General features: G+C 40.1%; 1 protein-coding gene and 1 pseudogene across 10 annotated transcripts in view; one reads left to right on the top strand and one right to left on the bottom strand.

The window, feature by feature from the left end:
* Positions 1-19403, bottom strand: part of Rad51b (RAD51 paralog B) — a 544534-nt gene that overhangs the window by 340897 nt on the left and 184234 nt on the right. The gene's annotated exons all lie outside the window — the stretch shown is intronic.
* Cetn2l1 (centrin 2 like 1) lies at positions 16480-17833 on the top strand (annotated as a pseudogene).

The raw sequence follows: 19403 nt of genomic DNA, 5'->3' as shown, positions 1-19403 counted from the left end.
GGAGAAAATGCTTTGAGTCAAGTGAGTGACGTTGCTGCATATTCTTAATCAGGTGGTGTCGCTCCAATGGGACTTAGTCTTGTCAGGTTGGGTTAAAAAACAAAAATGAATAAAAAACAAAGAGGCAAGTTAGATGAAGAAAAGATAACACAGAGAGACCTGTAATATGAGGAAGGTCCAAATAAGAAAAATAAGATAAAGATAAAATGTGGAAAAATAAAAAATACAATAGGGAGAGTTTTAAAAAAATCCATACCTAGGGCATCCACATGCATTAAACTCTGCACTTGATCCTCAGCACCATAAAAACAAAAGGCTAGACATTTATTCTTGATTAAACTAATAAAATTGACAAATCTCCCATTTAATCGAGAGTGAGAAGGTACAGCTTTTTTAATTTCTATTTTATACATGAATACTTTATTCATTTTTTATCATTGATCTTTATTATTTTAAAGTGGAGTTGAAAAGAGATGTATATGATGGGGTAGGTACCCTAGGAAGCCAGAGGCATGGGACTGTCGGAAACTGAAGTTATAGGCAACCCAGTGTGGGTGATGGGACTCAAACTTGGGTCTTCTGCAAGAACAGTGCATTTTAACCGCCTAGCCAGCTCATCTCTCTAGCCTCATTTTGTAAAATTGATCTCATATTTGTACTTATTTACAGAGTACAGTTTGTAAAGTGTGTGTGTGTGTGTGTGTGTGTGTGTGTGTGTGTGTGTGTGTGTGAATCAATGAGCAAATTAGCCTTTCTGTCACCTCAGGATAATTTTAGTTGATAACAATTTTACACTTCAAAGTAACTTTAAGATAAACACTTAAAGGCTTCTAAAACATAGAAAATGTACTTTTTGAAGAAATTAACAAAAACTTCGGTAGAGAATTAGGGGAAGCTGAATGAAAGAAATATGGAAACTATACTATTTATATAACTTTTTATGCAGGTACAAAATATTTCAAAATAGAAAGTTAAAATGAAATATCTGCACCAATTTCAAATTGTTATTTTTTTTAAATTATAGACTTGATTTTGGAAACAAAACAAGAAAAGAAAAACCGATGAGAAGAGACTAAAAAGAAAGTCAGTAATGTATCTGAGTAATAAATTTCCCTTTGCAAGGGAGGGGTTGATTAAAAATACATGAGACTGTTTTCTTTTACAGTTCATAAATGGCTTATTTAAGGCATTCAAAAGACAAGTTCTAAAAATATTTTTTTGTAATGACAACATCATTGGTCAGTCAAAGTGCGACTATGTTGAAGAACAGTCCTTAAACCAGGGTACCTTATGAAATATTTATTTTTAAAAATCACTCTTCATTACCTTCTGATCACACCTCGGGGTGTGAAAGCAGTTTTGAATACTCTGTAAATGAAAGAAAAGTTAACTGAAGGCAATAATTTATCATGTCTCCCTCTGCCTTGTAAATTAGGGGTCTGAGTTATTTTCAATTTCTTCTGTTATGGAAAATCTGTACATTTTACCCTTTTGAGGTTTTGAGAAATGTTATTACTGTTTAATATAAATTTGCTTTTCTATGGGTGAAGAAAGGGGGAAAAAGAAAGAAACACAGTAATAGAGAAAAAGAGAATTGAAGGCAGTGGACAGCCCCTAGTGTGAGCTCTTCCAAGCCGCATCTATATTGCTTTCACGATGACTCCAGCTAGAGCAAACCAAAGATCACCTGGTTAGTCACTAATCTGTTGGCCACCACAGGCCACATTTTATTGAGAACTTATGACCATTAGATAAAATGCTTAGCTAGCCATTCACTGGAACGCAAGTCATTGGGCCACTATTTGAACACACAGAAACAAGTGCCCAGATGGGACCACTCCCAAGGCTAGAACTGAACTTTATCTCCCTGATGAAGCAGTATGGTTTAGGATATACAGCCAAACCTTAAAACCAATGTCTGAGGTTCTCTTCCTTTATGCCACTTAATTTGCCTGCCTTGCATATAAAACAGATGTAATAACATTGTTACCTTCCAGGAGATTTAGGGAAATTAATAATAGGGTTGTAAAACATTTTGCAAGCACAAAATGTTACACAAGTGCTTGCTGGGTCCTTGAACTTACTCACTATGTTGCCTACTCTGAACCTCAGTATTTGCTTGTAACTCGACATTGGACATTCCCCAAAGGAAGAAATTGCAGCTTTTCTTGCCTGTGGTTTACAAACTTTCTTCACATAAGCATAGTCCAATCTAGTAGGACGCAGAGCCAGGAAAACACATAAGGACTGAACCAAAGCTGAGCAGTGGTCACTGACGCTCAGCCTATGGACACGCTGTATTCAGCAAAGTGACAAATTCACGCGGCATTTCCAGCTGGGAACTGCGACAGGAATGGAGTAAGAAAGAGAGCTAATGGGATGTAAATATTGTCCATGCTCTGCTTCAAAACAAGGCTGCATTTTCTCACTAATCAACATTTAGAAGCTTCTGAGAATAAAAGATAATTTTATAGCTGAACGAGATTTAACTGACTTGGCTTTTTCAATTCATTTTCTTGATGAATTACCACTTGTGCTTTACGTGACCAGACTGAAACTGTTGGGAAGTCAAAAGCCTACTTTCATACTAAAAATTACTCAGATGACTAAATGAGATTGGATATGGACTATTCCGCACAGCACTGGATACATATACACAACCAAGAAAGCACAGCTATGGACTACAAGTGACATGGAAATAGAGGAGGCTACTGAGCAGGAGACTGATGGGAGGACCGCAGAGAGATTAGAGATGGGAGAAGACCAGGACGATGTCATTATGCAAATGCCCATGATGGAAACCATCACTTTCTATGGTGTCTTAAAAAAAAAACAATTTAAAAAGCAGTAATGCACCTAAAATATGTAATTAATAATTCTGTCAGATCATTTGATGTCTAATTATTGAAGATTTGACAATATCAGTATCTCTACTTCTATATTAAACACATGACTGTGAAGCCCGAACTGAGAAATATTTAGCCCATATTTGATAAGGACAAACCCACAGAAAGGGGTAAAACTGACAAAACAGATATTTTGGCTGTGATGCTATTATATTGATGTAGTAAAAAACAAACCCCAGAAGTCATCAAGTATAATTGTCTAAAGTTTACAAAGTTGCATGTATCCCTAAAAGGCCCCATTTTGAAGACATAGACCTTCAGGATGGTTCAGGAGTGAGGTACCTTACCCAAGGCCCATAGGGTAGAAGGAGAAACAACTCCTACACATACATATGTGCACTATGGCACACACACACACATACACATAATAATACAAGAAAACAAAAAGACTATCATATGAAAACACCAGATAAAAAGTTGTCATTCAATTATACTGTACAGATTGCATGATAAAGGTTTTATTCTATGGCCTAGACAGTATGTAGTCTATATCCTACATATCAGTATACAGGTTACTATAACACAAATTGTTTCTTTTTTTTTTTTTTTTTTTTTGGTTCTTTTTTTCGGAGCTGGGGACCGAACCTAGGGCCTTGCGCTTCCTAGGCAAGCGCTCTACCACTGAGCTAAATCCCCAACCCCTCTTTTTTTTTCTTAAAGGTTTATTTTTCTTTATATGTACATGAGTGTTTTGTCTGCATGTATGTAAGTGGACTGCATGCCTAAAAAGGACTTCAAACAACCATAAACAAGAAAACAATGATATCACACCTTCTGAACACACACCATATCCTGTATTCTTAATGGTTTCTGCTGGTCTGGTTTCCTGAGTGCTAACTGCTCTGGCTTCCAAAGCATCTAGGATGCACAGCCTGGCCTGACTGAAGCCTATGGCCTGCAGCTGGGGGTGCTGTCGCCCTTCCTTCTGAATTCTACTCAGATGCAACCAGCCAAGACACAGCTGCAGCCTCACTGCAGGCATTGATTTCCTATGGCTGAACTAAAAACTGTCACTCTCATTTAATGAAATCCAAATTCCTACAACAAAGGATCACCACATTAAAATATGCCAAGAACTCAGAAAGACTATCACCAAGGAAGTACATCTAAGGTTGTCACCACTCCCTCCCTCATGTACATTCTGCCATCTCATACGAGAGGACCGCTTATACTAGGATGGGTGGAAAGCAAAGGAAATACTGACAGTGACATTCAGGAAGATAGGCTCTCAAGAACAGGGCCCATGCTTTATCAGTTTACTATCCTGACAGTAGTCCCAGCACAGCTTCCTGCAGATGACAAGTGCTCAATGTAATTGTCATGAATGATAAGAAATGGAGGTACAGACCATGATACAAATCCTCTTTAGGTGACAACAGAGCAAGGTAGACTGCCTCTGATACAGAGACATCAGTGTTCTACTGCTGTGAAGAGATGCCATGACCATGGAAACTCTTATAAAGAAGGCATTTAATTGGGGCTTGCATACACTTTCAAAGGTTTAGTTCATTTTCAACATGGTGGGTATCATGGCAGTACACAAGCAGACATGGTGCTAGAGAAGTAGTTGAGAGTCCTACATCCAGATACATAGACAGGAAAAAGAAAGAGAAACCCATTGGGCCTGGCTAAAAGTCCAACCCCAGTGATATATTGCTTCCAACAAGGCCACACCCACTCCAACAAAGCCACACCTCCTAATCCCTCTAAAGGGATGCCACTCTCTGATGACTCATTCAAACATATGAGCCTGTCAGGGCCAACTTACTCAAAACACCACACACAGAATGAGTACTTCAGGATATCCTGATTACCAGGAAGACTGTTTTGGGAGTCTACTGTGGAGTTTAACTGGGAGGAAAAAGGGAGGACACTCAGAGGCGTTACCAGGAGCAGTTCCGGAACTCAGAAGCAAGCATTCATACCAACATGGTCACTGGTAAATCCACAGCTTATTTTCAGTCAATGCTTCTGCTTTGGAAGACATCTTCCTAAAGATGGAGAAGAAGGCCGGCATCTCTGAACCAGCCAGCCCACTCCCTCTCCCAGTGAGGGCAGACGTGGAGGAACACCAACATGGGGCCCCTGGCTCACTTGCTCATTCAGATATGTTCAGTCACTGCAGAGAAGCCGGGGAAACAGTAAAAGTACATTTACGCCACTAGCCCTGACCTTCTGGGTGAAGGGAAGCCTGGGTCTAGAGAACTACTGACTCTGCGGTCCCTTCTTGTTTCTGCAGGATGGGGATGGGGTGGGTTACTCTGCTAGCTTGCTAGAAAACTGGGAGCAGATACCTCAGGATCCACATTGTACTGGGAGCTATAACTGGGCACCCTATGATCATGTGACTTCCTACATTAGTCCAAAGAGGGATTGTGGATTTGCATTCTAAATAAAAGAAATGAGCAAGATGCTGAGGGAAAAGCCAGCAGGACCTCAAAGGAAGGCAGCTGAGATTAGGCTCTAAGTGAGTTACAGAACACTATCGTTAAATGGGGTTAAAAGCAGAAAAATTCTTTCTGCTGAGATAAAAGCTACATGAGTGAAACATTACCCTAGGATTCCTAACTCTGGATGCTAACTGAATTTCCTGAGTGGGTATGTTATGCTTTAAAAATAAAACCCTAAAAGGCTTTTCTAAAATTTCCTTTAAAGGCGGGGCTGTGTATAATCCATAGGTATGCTGGAGGGCTGACAGAGTTCCTATTATGAGCTATGAGCTCGCTACTGTACAAGCAGGGTTAGAAGATCTGGGTGAGGCTCTTAGCGGTAGATGGTTTAACACATACCTATACAATGAGCAGCAAGGCTACGGGGAGCAGGGGCGTGCATCACGCAGGTTAACAAGAATTAAGTACCTGGGAAACACAAAGAACAACCACAAATCAAAGGCTTCGTGATGTGACACTCATCGCCACTGACAACCCTCTGCTTTGAGTCTGGTTTGGGATAGAATTGTTCCCTTCTTGCTGACAGTCATTTCAGGAGATCTCGGTGGCACCTCTGGCAACTGGCCCAAGGTGGTCCTTCCCTGGGTGTAGTTGGCAAGAACAGAGAGGGGCTGGGTGAAGGAGGTGGATTGGTAAGCATTACTGAACTGTCAGTTTCACCAAATCAAAGGCCATAGGATACTGTAGCAGGGCTGGACTGTCTTCACTTCTCAAAAGAGAAAGCACTGTCACACATTCCACAAGTGAAAAGACGCCTTAAAAGCAGACACTTACCCACCAAGAAAAAAAAATTTAAATAATTTAAGAGGAAAGGGCTGAAAAGACATACAGCGCATGAGACTTGAGTACTTGAATGTGCTTGCTTCTTCTACACTGTTTCTGAGAATGTATTCCTAGACAATTCTCCTTTAATTGAGAGCCCCATAAGTTCCTGACAGCTCCTTCCCAAACAGCTGCCTTTCACTGAATTTCACTTAGTGTTCAAGCCGTTTCAAGTTGCATGCCTGAGCTTACTTTGAAGAATTCATTTTCTCTAGTTTCCTAGTGACGATGAAAGAATTTAATAATTGAAAAGAAAAAAAGTTGGGTTTTGGCTTTACATGCAGCCATCCTGCCAAAATGGGTGACTTAGACAACTGGTGTTCCCAAGGTCGTCTGGTCCACCACCACCATCACCACCACCAGAGCTCTGCCATTCCCCACGGCCACCACTGCCATACCAAAGGAGCCTGAGCAGAGCCTTTTACTTACTTATCTTACTTGCCATTTGTAAATCTTGTAAAAAAGAAGAAAAAAAATCCACATTCTCACTAAATAAATTTGGTCCAGACCTTGATAATTTGAAAAATGAACTTCCCTGGGATGGGGGTGGGGCAACCACACAATTGAGGACTTACATAATGGAACAGGTCAGATAATAGAACTAAACAAGTCTGACTCTAGAATGTATAGGAAAATAGGAAGGAAGGCTTGGATAAAGGACCTGGCTTCTTGAAGGAGAGATATAATACACCGTATAGTTATACCAAAGTACTATTCACATGTCCCCATCAACATTATTTTTTGGACACTTACTGTATTCCAGATACTATTTAAAGTTCTTTAACTATTTTAACTGGTAGAGAAATTGGTATAGAAGTAAAGTCCTTAAAGGGTTTGTCATGGTTCTTATACTCAATAAATTTTAACAAATATTTTTATTTACAGGGTATGAAAAACAAAATTTCCCATTAACCAGACTCTGGATCCAAAGATCTAAAAAGCATGTTGCTTCCCTTCCCTAAGTTGCAGAGGGAACCTTGAGACGGACTGACGGGTTTTCTTCATCCTTTTCCAAGGCTGGCACAGTGAGTTGAGACCAGGCAATGAGGTGGACACCTCAGGGTTCTACATCATCACTCACCTCGTCTTCTCTGCTGCCCTGCCCTCTAATGCTCACTGTACACTTTTAAGTTTTCCAGGCCACAGGGCACCTTACAGCACACAGCTTCTTACAGGCAGCTTTGTCCCTATCTTATATTTCTACCCTACACAGAAGACCTAAATTTACTTTTACTGAACTTCCTTTAATGTGACAGCCAAACTGGATGGCAGATTTCTAGTTAGGAACTTGGGCAGAATTAGGGTTAGAGACTCCAAGTTATAATAGTATGTCAGTCTTTCCGGACAATAAAATCAAGAGTTCTCATGATCATTCTTTCTTTACTTGTACTCTTCTGTTTTGCTTTTCCCCAGAGTCTTTCTAGCCTAGGCTATCCTCAAAGTTGTTCTCTCCCTGACTCAGCCTTGGTGATTACAGGCTTCCAAGCATGAAACACTATGTCTATCTCTAGGACTTTCTTACTCTCAATTCAAGCACAACTTAAATTCAAATAACAGACATCTAAGAGATAAATACAGAATAGTTTTTTTTTATTAAGACAAAGTTTTGTTCTATAGCCCTGGATGACCTGGAACTGACTATATAGATCAGGTTAGCCTCAAACTTCTGGTCGTCCTGCCTGTCTCCTAGGTGCTGAGACTTCGACTTGGACCATCATGCTGTCTTGATCATAGCGTCCTGTACAGCAGAATTTCCCCTATTTAGTGGTGAAGTAACGAGTACAAACCATATTAAACTTCTACCTAATAAAACAGGGAAGCACAAGTGAGAACACTGAACAAACCTTCTTAGAGGAAATCGATGTAAGAAATTTATAAGTACAACTTCCGTAGTATGAAAATGGTAAGTGGGATGGCCTAGTTCTTGAAGAGATTTTTTTTTAAATTACTAGACTATTATTTTCTAAGGATGTTTTCAGGACATTCGACTAGGAAGAACAAGGCAATGATAACTCATGGCTCTAATGAAGAGCAAGATGATGTAATAATTGACAGCATATCATCTTTTACAAACTCAAGTGAAAGAAAAGCCACAACACAGGTACCACTCGCTCCTACCAAGCTTAAAACCTGAGTAATCCAATTTGGTTTAGGTAAAATGGATTTCCTATTCATCCAGATTCAAAACTGAAGTTAATAATAACAGTTAAAGGCAATTTTAAACATGCTGTCTGCACATTAAACCACTGAAATCAACAACCAGAAGATGAGCCAAGACTAAGGAGCTAACCTGGAGTAGTCAGCTAAGAGAGTTGGGAAGAAAGACTAACTGTTAAGAGGGAAAGCTGGGAAAAGCAAAATAGCTGATTAAATTTAGAGATTTAAATGGTGCTAGAAACTGCGGCTGTGATACAGAACTTCCCCTAAGTATGCCAACAACTTAGAAGGCACTGTCTACAGGGATGTTCAGCCTTCAACTGAGAGAGTCTAATCTGCAGCCAACTTTAAGCAGGAGTACCAGACATGGAGGTGGTGTGGCCAACATCTAGTGTTATCAAGCACTGTTGTGCTCTTTCCCTCCAGCCCACATTTCCACCACCAGTAAGGATGCCCAAGCCAAATACCACATCCAGAACAGTGGCTCCTTGCTGTCTACACACCAGGCCCCAAATAACTGGTTTCTTTATCCAATCACTCCAACAGAGGAGCATACAGCAGAAGATTCCCAGCCACACCCCTGGGAATATGCAGTGAGAATGACAATGGAAAAGAGTTGCCTTCTGTTGAGATTTTATCTTCTGTCCTCTGAGCTCTTCATTTCCCTCAGAAAACGTTGCTTCTTGTTCTAAAATGCTTTAGGCAGGACACTCACACTTCTCACCAGCACTGTGCCAAAGCCCTCTAAAAAGAAAACCTACTTCAATATCATGCTTACAAAAGAAAGGCAATGTATGAATTCATATCATAAACTGGGCAGGCAGCCACATCGTAAGAGTCAGAGTCAACCTGACTGCATCCTATCCAACCATGAATCATGTCTACACTGACAGGAGGCCTTGTGCTTTAGCCAGGGAATACTTAAAGTGTGTGGTCATCAAGTGCCATGAATAGCAGAAAATATAGGGAAAGTGGTTTCTAAATCAAATGTGTACTCTCGAAAACAACATTTGCAAACAATGTAATTCTGACAGGACACTCTAGTTTGACTAGTATTATACCATTAAGGTTTAAAATGATCAAGAAGGACACATGACATGAAATGGTCTTCTATCAGATGTTGCTTGGGTACAATAAGGCCACCAGATATAAAGAAAGGTGACAAAAAATCAGTTAAACATAAGGAAAATTAAAAGCCAATCACAATGTCACATGCCTGTAATTCCAGAATCTGGAAGGAAGAGGCAGGCAGATCCCAATTCCAAGGTAAGCCTGGACTGACAATTGAGGCCTATCAAAAACATAAATAAACATATAATTAAAATAATAAAGAACACTGGAGCTCCTAATAGAAAATAGAAGTGACGATTACAGTGATTACTGAATAATCCACCCATAAACAAGTACTTGAAGGAGTAGATTGAATCCACGCATAGTTTTCAACACATGAATCAGTTTTATTAAGGTACTTAACCACATAATGTTGTAAAGCATACCATTTGGCATTTCTAATGGTATGTAGAGATGTGAAATAATCGCTAATATATAACTACAGAACACTGTCATTGCCCTGATGAAAACAAGCATGTCCATCAGTAACCCAATCCATATCCACCACTTGCTCCAGAGTACGGCAACCACTAATGCCTTTTCTTTTCCTATAGCTTTACCTATTTTGAACATTTCATATGCACGCAAGTATACAATACAGTTGTATGTGACTGGTCCTTTTCACACAGTACAGTATTTATCCAACATATGGATATGCCACAACTTATTCATCCATTCGTTAGTTAATAGATGCCTCGCTTCTTTCAACTTCACAGTGAAACTTTATTAGTATTCAACAAATACTGTTCTGATAAATATGTATACATTTCATGTGGAGATACTTTCTGTTCTCCAGGGCATATGTTAGGTGTAGACTTGCAGGGTCAAACAGGAATGGCTACACCATTTTACACTCCCACCAGCAATGTTGAAAGGTTCAAGGTGGTTACACACTCCTGCCATTGCCTATCTTTTTAAACTACGGCCATATACTAATATAAGCTACCATTTTGTTATGGTTTTAATGCATATTCTGCTGATGAATAAGGCAATTGAGTATATTTTTGTATGTTTAATTGGTGTTTGTGTGTCTTCTTTGGGAAATATTTTCAAATATTTTGTCTGTTTTTAATTGAATTATTTTCTTTGCATTGATATAAGAATTACTTAGATTGATATTAAATCTTTATTAGATGTAAATTTGCAATATTTTCTTCTATGCATTGACTCCTAGTGTCTTGGTGAGATACTGCAAAGTACAAAATAATAATTTTGAGGAAGACACATATTCGTGTTAGTTGCTTTTGATGTCATATCAGGGAAGCTATTACCCAGTTTAAAGTCACAAGGTTTATATCTATAGTTCCTTCAATAGCTGTGGCTCTCATATTAAGATGTCTGGTCCATTTGTGTATGGCATAAAGTTGCTCACCTCCACTCTTCAGCATCTGGCTGTGTAGCTCCCCTCCGTCAGTGTTATTTGCTAAGGAGATGATGCTTTCCTCACCCTTATCAAAAAGAAAGCAGCAGGTTGGAGAGATGGTTCAGTGGTTATGAGCATTGGCTGTTCTTCCAGTGACCTGGGTTCAATCCCAGCAATCATCTGTAACACCTTCTTCTGGCCTCTGTGGGCACTGCACATACATGATACACAGGCAAAAATGTAGGCAAAATACCCATAGACATAAAATTTGTAAAACTAACTTCAAATCAAGTGGCATAAGGAGTCTACTTCTCAATTTTTCATTCTGATCCATCATTTTTGCATGTCAGTACCACGTTATCATAATGAATATTACTTTATAGTATTTTTGAAATGGAATATATAACTCTTCCAACCTTATTCTTTGTTTTTTAAAGATTACCTGGGCTATTCCAGATGACAACTAATTTTACTGGCAGCCAAAATTTTGATAGAGATTGTATTGGATCTGTAGATCAATTTAGCGTGTATTTCTTTTTTTTTTTTTTTATATATTTTTTTTTTATTAACTTGAGTATTTCTTATATACATTTCGAGTGTTATTCCCTTTCCCGGTTTCCGGGCAAACATCCCCCTCCCCCCTCCCCTTCCTTATGGGTGTTCCCCTCCCAACCCTCCCCCCATTGCCGCCCTCCCCCCATAGTCTAGTTCACTGTGGGTTCAGTCTTAGCAGGACCCAGGGCTTCCCCTTCCACTGGTGCTCTTACTAGGATATTCATTGCTACCTATGGGGTCAGAGTCCAGGGTCAGTCCATGTATAGTCTTTAGGTAGTGGCTTAGTCCCTGGAAGCTCTGGTTGCTTGGCATTGTTGTACTTTTGGGGTCACGAGCCCCTTCAAGCTCTTCCAGTTCTTTCTCTGATTCCTTCAATAGGGGACCTATTCTCAGTTCAGTGGTTTGCTGCTGGCATTCGCCTCTATATTTGCTGTATTCTGGCTGTGTCTCTCAGGAGCGATCTACATCCGGCTCCTGTCGGTCTGCACTTCTTTGCTTCATCCATCTTGTCTAATTGGGTGGCTGTATATGTATGGGCCACATGTGGGGCAGGCTCTGAATGGGTGTTCCTTCAGTCTCTGTTTTAATCTTTGCCTCTCCCTTCCCTGCCAAGGGTATTCTTTTTCCTCATTTAAAGAAGGAGTGAAGCATTCACATTTTGATCATCCGTCTTGAGTTTCGTTTGTTCTAGGGATCTAGGGTAATTCAAGCATTTGGGCTAATAGCCACTTATCAATGAGTGCATACCATGTATGTCTTTCTGTGATTGGGTTAGCTCACTCAGGATGATATTTTCCAGTTCCAACCATTTGCCTACGAATTTCATAAACTCGTTGTTTTTGATAGCTGAGTAATATTCCATTGTGTAGATGTACCACATTTTCTGTATCCATTCCTCTGTTGAAGGGCATCTGGGTTCTTTCCAGCTTCTGGCTATTATAAATAAGGCTGCGATGAACATAGTGGAGCACGTGTCTCTTTTATATGTTGAGGCATCTTTTGGGTATATGCCCAAGAGAGGTATAGCTGGATCCTCAGGCAGTTCAATGTCCAATTTTCTGAGGAACCTCCAGACTGATTTCCAGAATGGTTTTACCAGTCTGCAATCCCACCAACAATGGAGGAGTGTTCCTCTTTCTCCACATCCTTGCCAGCATCTGCTGTCACCTGAGTTTTTGATCTTAGCCAATCGCACTGGTGTGAGGTGAAATCTCAGGGTTGTTTTGATTTGCATTTCCCTTATGACTAAAGATGTTGAACATTTCTTTAGGTGTTTCTCAGCCATTCGGCATTCCTCAGCTGTGAATTCTTTGTTTAGCTCTGAACCCCATTTTTTAATAGGGTTATTTGTTTCCCTGCGGTCTAACTTCTTGAGTTCTTTGTATATTTTGGAAATAAGGCCTCTATCTGTTGTAGGATTGGTAAAGATCTTTTCCCAATCTGTTGGTTGCCGTTTTGTCCTAACCACAGTGTCCTTTGCCTTACAGAAGCTTTGCAGTTTTATGAGATCCCATTTGTCGATTCTTGATCTTAGAGCATAAGCCATTGGTGTTTTGTTCAGGAAATTTTTTCCAGTGCCCATGTGTTCCAGATGCTTCCCTAGTTTTTCTTCTATTAGTTTGAGTGTGTCTGGTTTGATGTGGAGGTCCTTGATCCACTTGGACTTAAGCTTTGTACAGGGTGATAAGGATTAGCGTGTATTTCTATGAACAAGCAACATCTTTCCATTCTTTTTAGCATCTTTAATTTTTTTCAAAGATGTTTTATAATTTCCAATGTTCAAGTATTCTAAATATGGGGTTAATTTACTGCTAAGACTTTTTTTTCTGTCTGAATCAGAAGTTCATTGTCCTTTCTGGCTCTCTTGCACCAAGTTTTTTTTTTTGTTTTTTTGTTTGTCTGGGGTTTTTTTGGTTTGTGTTTTTGTTTTGTTTTGTTTTTTTTAGGCTGCTAAATGATAGTTTTATTGTGATTGGGTCATTCTTTTTTTTTTCTTTCTTTTTTTTTTAATTAACTTGAGTATTTCTTATTTACATTTCGAATGTTATTCCCTTTCCTGGTTTCCAGGCCAACATCCCCCTAACCCCTCCCTCTCCCCTTCTATATGGGTGTTCCCCTCCCCATCCTCCCCCCATTACCGCCCTCCTCCCAACAATCATGTTCACTGAGGGTTCAGTCTTAGCAGGACCAAGGGCTTCCCCTTCCACTGGTGCCCTTACTAGGCTATTCATTGCCACCTATGAGGTTAGAGCCCAGGGTCAGTCCATGTATAGTCTTTGGGTAGTGGCTTAGTCCCTAGAAGCTCTGGTTGGTTGGCATTGTTGTTCATATGGGGTCTCAAGCCCCTTCAAGCTCTTCCACTCCTCTCTCTGATTCCTTCAACGGGAGTCCCGTTCTCAGTTCAGTGGTTTGCTGCTGGCATTCGCCTCTGTATTTGCTGTATTCTGGCTGTGTCTCTCAGGAGAGATCTATATCCGGTTCCTGTCGGCCTGCACTTCTTTGCTTCATCAATCTTATCTACTTGGGTGGCTGTATATGTATGGGCCACATGTGGGGCAGGCTCTGAATGGGTGTTCCTTCAGCCTCTGTTCTAAACTTTGCCTCCCTATTCCCTGCCAAGGGTATTCTTGTTTCCCTTTTAAAGAAGGAGTGAAGCATTCGCATTTTGGTCATCCTTCTTGAGTTTCATGTGTTCTGTACATTTCTGTTAATTCAAGCATTTGGGCTAATATCCACTGATCGATGAGTGCATACCATGTGTGTTTTTCTGTGATTGGGTTACCTCACTCAGGATGATATTTTCTAGTTCCATCCATTTGCCTATGAATTTCATAAAGTCATTGTTTTGATAGCTGAGTAATATTCCATTGTGTAGATGTACCACATTTTCTGTATCCATTCCTCTGTTGAAGGGCATCTGGGTTCTTTCCAGCTTCTGGCTATTATAAATAAGGCTTGCACCAAGTTTTAAGAGGAAATATTCTTTATGAACTTTGTAACTTATGTTCTATCCCTGCCAGTTTTACTATATACATGGTCCAAATAAGCCTTTAATAAATATCTTAATGAGGAGAGATAGACTACTGGTCTACCCTGAAGCAATATAACAGACCTGAGTACAAATGGCAACCAGATAAAAAATTAAACTAAAAGTTGGTCAGTCATAGGCTACAGAATCCTGCAAACTGTTCTCCTTTAGTCTCTGCTTTGTTTTCCAATAAATTATAACATCTGCTCTTGAAGATGTTACATAGATTAAAAACAAGAAGCAAAAAACTTCTTAAGAACCAAGGCGTTCTCATAGTCACAATTATATCCCTAGTCTCTAATCTCTCAATGAATGCCTTGGGTCTAGCAAGTTCTGAAGCATAAATACCATGATGCTCTAGCCAAGTAATAACAAAACTGAAGTACAGTAATATCATATTCTGAAAAAAAAATAGGTCAGTCAGATCCCTCAGTGGATAAGGGCACTTACTGCCAAGGTTGATGACCTAGGTTCAATTCCTGGAACCTGAATGAAAGAAGGACAAAACTGATCATTCAAAAAGTTCTCCTTTGACCTCTACAAGTGTGCCATCGTGCACACATATTCGTACATCCATTCCACAAGTGTGTGTGTGTGTGTGTATCTGTGTATGTGTGTAAATTTAGCTAGAAGTAATGCAAATCTGGGAAAATGAGAATATTAGTAATTCTACTGTGATAACAGCACTATTGGGCATCTTTAAAATAAGTCTAGCCTTCTAGATATTGTTGAATAGGGGAAGAGCTAGAGAATATTGTGCCAGATAAGGAAGGTGTTCAAGCAATCATACAGCAACTTCAAAAAGCAAATCAGAACCCCCAAAAGAAACAAACAAACAAACAAACAAAAGAACTATGTCTACTTCATACTGGTTACAGTGGCATAATTACATTAGAAGTGCTGGGAAAGTACTAATTTTTTCAAAATTAGAATCAAATGATCCAGAGGTTGTCAATTTTAGTAAATTTTCTTAGATTTACAAAAAAGAAAACTAGAAAATTTTAAAGATAATAAAATCCACAAGTGAAATTGGCCAGACACATCCAGTTACTAGGATCTTATAATTCTCAAAACCTCACAGAAATATTCACTGTTAGAAAGTAGTACAACCAGTGCCCAAACCAAAATTCAAGTCCAGATGGACATCTGCAGACACATAACATGCCTTCTCATGTCTCAACAGACCACTCTGCCAGGTCCTGAAGTTTTATCTTCTGAAAAAGATTGGGGAGACCTACTACTAAGGAAACTCTGAAATGCTCTACATCTGGTTCTACAAATTCTTAACTGATTGGTTTGAAAATCATTTTTCCCATCTCTATTTCATATTCATGATGGAAATCCATTGAAAACAACTCTTAAATTGTCCCACATAAGCAATGGCTGTCCTTTGAGAGGCCCTGACCAGCAGCTGACTGAGACATATGCAGATACTTTCACCCAATCATTGAACTGAAGTCTGGGACACTCCTACAGAGGAATTAGGGGAAGGATTGAGCTGAAGGGGAGGGTGACCCCATAGGAAGACCAGCAGTCTCAACTAATCTAGACCCCTCGGAGCTCCCAGAGACTAAGCCACCAATCTGGCAGCATACCCAGGCTGGTCTGAGGCTCCCCCAGCACATACACAGCAGAGGACTGCCTGGCTGGCCTCAGTGGGAAAAGATACACCTAACCCTTGAGAGACTTGAGGCCCCAGGGAAGGAAGATGCCCAGAGTGGGGCGGACAGAACGGACTCTCAGAAGCTGAGGGGAGGGGAGAATGGGATGACGAACTGCAGAAGGGAGACTGGGAAGGGAGGCAATGGTTGGAATATAAATAAATAAAATAATCAATAAAAATTAGTATTTGCTAGAATTTAAACATATTCTAAAATATACAAATATAATGTTCTACATAAGTAACTGAGTAAACTTTCCAAAAAGAAAAAAGAAAGAAACCACTGTTTATTTATTTCTTTTTAAGATTTATTGATTTTTCTGTCTATAAGTACTTTGCCTAGAAAATGGCCCACAAGGGCAGAGTCCGCTGGGTAATAGCCTCTAATTTTAAGAAGACAAATAGGCATCCAGTGAAAAGATCCAGAGAAAAACGATGAACCCTAAGCCTGAACTTACTGAAGAACAGAAACAGGAAATCCAGGAAGCTTTTGATCTCTTTGATGCTGATGGAACTGGAACTATAGACATCAAGGAACTCTAGGTAGCAATGAGGACCGTGCCTTTGAACCCAAGAAAGAGGAAATCAAGAAATGATAAGTGAAATTGATAAAGAAAGAACAGAAAAGGTGAACTTCAGTGACTCTTTGACAGTGATGACTCAGGAAATGTCTGAGAAAGACACCAAAGAAGAAATCCTGAAAGCCTTCAAGCTGTCCGATGACAATGAGAATGGGAAAATGCTGTTCGAGAATCTTAAGTGTGAGGCCAAGGAGCTGGGCGAGAACCTGACAGATGAGGAGCTGCAGGAAATGATTGATGAAGCTGATCGAGATGGAGATGGTGAGGTCAGTGAGCAAGAGTTCCTTTGCATCGTGAAGAAGACCAGCCTCCATCAAGATCAGTGTTTCTAAGAACTCACAGCCGAGGAATGCCAAATGGCTGAGAAGCACCTAAAGAAATGTTCAACATCTTTAGTCATAAGGGAAATGCAAATCAAAACAACCCTGAGATTCCACCTCACACCAGTGAGAATGGCTAAGATCAAAACTCAGGTGACAGCAGATGCTGCCGAGGATGCGGAGAAAGAGGAACACTCCTCCATTGTTGGTGGGATTGCAGACTGGTAAAACCATTCTGGAAATCAGTCTGGAGGTTCCTCAGGAAATTGGACATTGAACTGCCTGAGGATCCAGCTATACCTCTCTTGGGCATATGCCCAAAAGATGCCCCAACATATAAGAAAGACACGTGCTGCACTATGTTCATAGCAGCCTTATTTATAATAGCCAGAAGCTGGAAAGAACCCAGATGCCCTTCAACAGAGGAATGGATACAGAAAATGTGGCACATCTACACAATGGAATATTACTCAGCTATCAAAACAATGACTTTATGAAATTCATAGGCAAATGGATGGAACTAGAAAATATCATCCTGAGTGAGGTAACCCAATCACAGAAAAACACACATGGTATGCACTCATCGATCAGTGGATATTAGCCCAAATGCTTGAATTAACAGAAATGTACAGAACACATGAAACTCAAGAAGGATAACCAAAATGTGAATGCTTCACTCCTTCTTTAAAAGGGGAACAAGAATACCCTTGGCAGGGAATAGGGAGGCAAAGTTTAGAACAGAGGCTGAAGGAACACCCATTCAGAGCCTGCCCCACATGTGGCCCATACATATACAGCCACCAAAACTAGATAAGATGGATGAAGCAAAGAAGTGAGGGCTGACAGGAACCGGATATAGATCTCTCCTGAGAGACACAGCCAGAATATGGCAAACACATAGGCGAATGCCAGCAGCAAACCACTGAACTGAGAATGAGACCCCCGTTGAAGGAATCAGACTGAAAGAGCTTGAAGGGGCTTGAGACCCCATATGAACAACAATGCCAACTAACCAGAGCTTCCAGGGACTAAGCCACTACCTAAAGACTATACATGGACTGACCCTGGGCTCCAACCTCATAGGTAGCAATGAATAGCCTAGTAAGGGCACCAGTGGAAGGGGAAGCCCTTGGTCCTGCCAAGGCTGAACCCCCAGTGAACGGGATTCTTGGGGGTGAGGCGGTAATGGGTGGGGAGGATGGGGAGGGGAACACCCATATAGAAAGGGAGGGAGAGGGGCTAGGAGGATGTAAAAGAAAGAAAAAAAAGAAAAGAAGGTTGCAGTAAATTTTTCTTTAGAGCAAATTGTATGTAGCAGATAATGGCTACACTTGTTCTTACATAGAAAACATCTTGTTACAATTCTGTAAATAGGAGCAGGAGAAATGGTTCTGTGGGTAAGATTCCCAGCACCCATGTGGCTGCTCACAACTATCTGTAGCTCCAGTTCCAGGGGAACCCTTATCCACACATACTTGCAGGCAAAGCACCAGAGAAATAAAAATTATGTAAATAAAAATCAGAAAGAAAATGAAAATACAAAGTTAGAAACTTGTATCAACTGTGAGAGATAAGAGGTTAATGCACTTACTAAGGAAAGCTGTTACAGATTAGTGACCTTCCAGGAGGAGAAACGGACAAGCTGCACACACCCGGAGTATCTAGAGACCAAACCAATACGCATGAAAACTCAGTACACTTGGACTTTTCTCCTTTCTTCAGAACTAATTTTCAATTTGATGCTGCGGGTATTCCCAGTACAAAAAAAGTTAGCAGCCACTCAAATTTCCAGCAGTGGAAATGTTTACACAAATTAGACAAAATCTTCAAAGGGGAACGTTATTATCAAAATAGTATTTTCAGAGAATATTTAATGAAATTAAGACATGGTGACAAAATGATCTTAAATAAAAAGAAAAAATGAGTGTTACCTAAAAAAAAAAAAAAATCAGTGTTTCTTTTTCTACTGCAAGCACATGTGACTAGACTTAGTGCCTGGCACTTTGTGAAATATGGCTTTTGATAGTCCCCCTCCCCCAACCTCAGGGGCAACGTTAGCCATGACCTTGAGTCTATTTTTGACTTTTGGAAGTGTTCTTTGATATTAAGTTCTTTGTACATTTACCTGCTAAGTCAACAGGACAGAACAAGAGCACACTAAGCAGGGAAAGGGTCTGAAGCTGTGACTCTGGCCACTCCGCCTTCCGTTACTTCATCTTGCTCGTGCATTTCCACAGAGCTGAAAACATGCAGTGGCGTCTTAGTTGTCCATGTATCCATGTCACCATAAGCTGTAGTGGCTCTTAAAATAGTTTTGGTTTTCATTTGACACCACAGTGCAGTTTTCTCTTTTACAAAACTCAATGAGCACTTGCTGTGGCATCTGGACGAGTGTGTTAATGCATTTGTTTTGTCTTTAAAAAATAAAACCTATTTTAATTTAACAAGAAA

Source organism: Rattus norvegicus, chromosome 6 (genome assembly GCF_036323735.1).
Source record: "Rattus norvegicus strain BN/NHsdMcwi chromosome 6, GRCr8, whole genome shotgun sequence".
In the NCBI taxonomy this organism is placed as follows: Eukaryota; Metazoa; Chordata; class Mammalia; order Rodentia; family Muridae; genus Rattus; species Rattus norvegicus.
The sequence above is the reverse complement of the archived record's forward strand: the minus strand, read 5'-3'. Positions and strand labels throughout refer to the sequence as shown.